Source organism: Octopus bimaculoides, chromosome 8 (genome assembly GCF_001194135.2).
Source record: "Octopus bimaculoides isolate UCB-OBI-ISO-001 chromosome 8, ASM119413v2, whole genome shotgun sequence".
NCBI lineage: Eukaryota > Metazoa > Mollusca > Cephalopoda > Octopoda > Octopodidae > Octopus > Octopus bimaculoides.
Window position 1 is genome coordinate 1,319,940 of NC_068988.1, and position 4,102 is coordinate 1,324,041.

Here is a 4,102-nt window from a genome sequence, read left to right on the forward strand (position 1 = left end):
ATAACCTCAGGCCAACCAAAGCTGTGTGAGTGGATTTGGTAGGCGGAAACTGAAAGAAGCTTGTTTGTGTGGATTTGTGTTTGTCCCCTATCACCGTTTGGCAACCGGTGTTTGTGTGTTTACATCCCCATAACTTAGCAGTTCTGCATAAGACACTGCTAGAATAAGTACAAGGCTTACAAAAAAAAAAGTACTGGCACATCAATTCATTTGACTAAAATCCTTCCAGTGTGGCCACAGTCTAATGATTGAAGCAAGTAAAAGATCAGATATATATAACACACACACACACACACATGCACTCGTGCATATGTGTGTGTGTGTGTGTGTGTGTGTGTGTGTATATTTATATAACTGGCTCCTGTGCCAATGGCATGTAAAATGCACCGTCTGAAAGTGGCCAATGCCAGTGCCCCCTGACTGGCTCCCATGCCGGTGGCACGTAAAAAGCACTATTGAAACGTGAACAATGCCAAGCCTGCCTGACTGGCTCCCATGCTGGTGGCACGTAAAAAGCACCCACTACACTCTCGGAGTGGTTGGCGTTAGGAAGGGCATCCAGCTGTAGAAACACTGCTAGATCAGAATGGAACCTGGTGCAGCCACTGGCCCTCTAGACCTCAGTCAAACTGTTCAACCCATGCCAGCATAGAAAACAGACGTTAAACGATGCATATATATGTATATGTACTGACATGCACATATGCAGTTGTGTGTGTGTGTGTGTGTACACACACACACACATGTATAATATATATATATATATATATATAAATGATGATAATGATACATAATGTCCTTTCATATTAACTTTTCCTTTTCAACCAAACACAAGCTCAGTCTTTAAATTTACCAATATTCTTTCTGCAAGTGCACCTTGTTACACTGTTTACTTTGTTATGAAAGGAATAGGTATTTATTCAACTCCCCATCTCTTACTAAAAATCCATATTTCTGTCTTTATTTCACAAAAGAATCAAAATAACTGCTTGAAATAGATTTCTGTGGAAACGGTTACCATTTAGTTTTTGTTTTTTATCTTTATTTTCAATGCAACATGTATATAATTCCTTATTGTCTAAAATTACCAAAGAGCTATTTGGAAGCAAATTGGTAAGAATAACAGAATAGACCAAACAAAAGAACTGAACCATTATAAGTTGTTAGATTTTTGTTGTTAGAGATTTTTTGGTCAAATATTTACAAGACACCATAATCTTTGATTGCCTGGAATTATTTGAAGCCTTCAATGGAAGCAAATATTTGTACGTCTTTTATCTTTTGTGTATTTCAGTCATTGGATTGTGGCCATGCTGGGGCACCACCTTAAAGGATTTAGTCAAACAAATTGACTCCTCCCTCGGACTTACTTTTCAGTCTGATACTTACTACATCAGTCTCTTCAGCTGAAACGCTAGGTTACAGACACATAACTAGATCAAAACCAGTTGTCGAGCAGGAGGGAGATTCACACCCACGCATGTGTACAAGCATGCACATATGCACACGTGAATATGCACATGTGCACATACACATACGTGCTTACACAAATGCACATGTGCACATGTATCCATATGCACAAGTGCACTTGCACATACATGGAGGCACATACGCATGCACACACATAAATTCACATATATTCTTTTCTACTCGAGGCCTGAAATTTTGGGTGAGTTGGGGCTAGTCAATTAGATCGACCCCAGTACGCAACTGGTACTTAATTTATTGATCCCAAAAGGATGAAAGGCAAAGTCGACCGCAGCAGAATTTGAACTCAGAATGTGAAGACTGATGAAATACTGCTAAGCATTTTGCCCGATATGCTAACGTTTCTGCCAACTCGCTGCCTTTAAACACGCATATAAGACACAACACTGATTTTGAGAAGGAATGTAAAATTGATTTTGAACATGCTTTCCTCTGAGTGATCTTATAAGCCATTAGTTCACAGGGACAATTCTTGAAGATTTCATCTTCATGTAATTGTATCCAGAAAGAATCAGCTTGCTAAAGTCAATCTAACAATACACCTGGTGGATTTGAACTCAGTTCTTCCAGTTACCAAAGTATTTGTCAATCACAATGTTTGTGCAGCTTAGAGTGGTGAAGTGTACCACGGTTTAAAAAAAATTTCCTTTTGAATTAAGAAAATGGAATTCTGCATTTGTTTGCCATGGAGGAAAGAGCTCTCTGTTATGCCTTTGTTGACCCACTTTTGCAATTATTTCCAACATAAACTGTTATGTCCCTTAACCACGGACATAACAACACAGTGCTGGTAGCAGGAAATGAGCCATGCACGCTGTGGTCGAAGGTTTGACTCTGTTATCTAGCGGGTCAACTGCAGTGCTGAAGAAACATGGATTCTGAATCCTAGTTTATTCAGCTGTCTCTCTTCTTCACAAAATGTATTGAAGCTTGTTTTACACTCAATGGCTACAGTAGACTGCACCAGGCGCCAGTTTTTTTGCCCAGTTGTGTTAGGGTGATGTGTTAATGGCTCTGAAATATAATTAGGGTGTGACAATTCCAATAAAATGTTCTGTGTATTGATAAACAAAGAAATAAATGTACGAGACAATTAGTCTGTGATCAAATATGAATCCATATTGGCAGAAAAAAATAATAAAGGACAAAAACATGAATTAGTGTTATTCATTGATTCACCTTTTAGACACGCCATGTTAACTTGTATTGGGGGAATATTATACATTTTTAATTCCTTCAGCCTTAACTAGTGATGATGGTTGCTTGTTTTTTTTTGTTTAGTCTATTGGGAATTCTTAAATTTATTCATTCTCATAGGACATTCACAATTTCAAATGCCATTAGGAGGAAACATTAGACTTGTCTTTTATTCTTTTATTATTATTATCATTATTATTATTATTGTTATTATTATCATCATCATTATTAACATTATTCAATTCTGAATTATTTATATTTGCCTTTTATATAATACATAATATACAAATGCCTATATGTATGTACACACACACACACACACACACACACACACACACACACACACACACACAATACAAACAAAACTAAGCATATAGAAGTGTACATATACATATGTGTGTATGTGTGTACATATGTATGTGTATATATGTGCACTATGCAAAACATTAAATACAAATGTATACATGTGTGTGTGTGTGTATATATATATATATATATGAAATATGTGCTATACAGAACACATCCACATTATACAAAAAACATTATACAAAGCACATATAGAAACTCCTGTAAAGTGATTAATTAGTGGCCACTATTGATTATGGATGGTAAAACCATCAGTCAGTTTGAGCCAGTTTAAACCAACTTTCAATTATGACTTAGATAAACTAACAAGATTATAGACTCGTTAAAAGCATCCATTAGCACAACTTTGATAATCTGTTGTTAATATGAAATCACTGACATTTTTCTACTTCCATAATTATATTGGAAAGTGAAGAATATAAATTATAAGCTCTGTGTCATTCCCCCACCTCTCTCTCTCTCTCTCTTTGTCATGGATGAGTTGTTGCTCTTCTTGCATTCAAGTTAGAATCCGTTACTGATTGGAGGAAAGATTGTGATATTGAGATAACAATAGCTCAGCATTTCTCTCCTGTATTCACCCCCACCACCCCCATTGCAACCAGCATCCCCACCTTTGCCCGTCATCACTGTTGTCATCCTTGAAGCCGTTACCATTGCTGGTGCCTTCACTGTCATCATCACTCACTATTATTGTCGTCGTCACCATTTCAATTTTTGTTTCCCAATACAAATGGGGCATTTTTTATAATCCAGTCCTGTCCTTTGGTCATCTTTATGACAGATCTATCATGTTTTCTTGGAACTGACCATTCTATGTTATCTCCATACAGTGAAATGTAATTGCTTGAGTTCTGACCTTACCATTCCATTCAAAGATTTCCTACTCATACATCCGCTTGGCAACTTACCATTCCCACTTGTTTTGTAAATAAATAAAATGTAAATAACACCAAAGAGCTATTAAGAGGCAGCACTTGGCTCCATTTTCACAGTGTGATGAGAACAAGAGATAAATATTCCTCTGGGAATGGTACCTCTGGGAATGGTA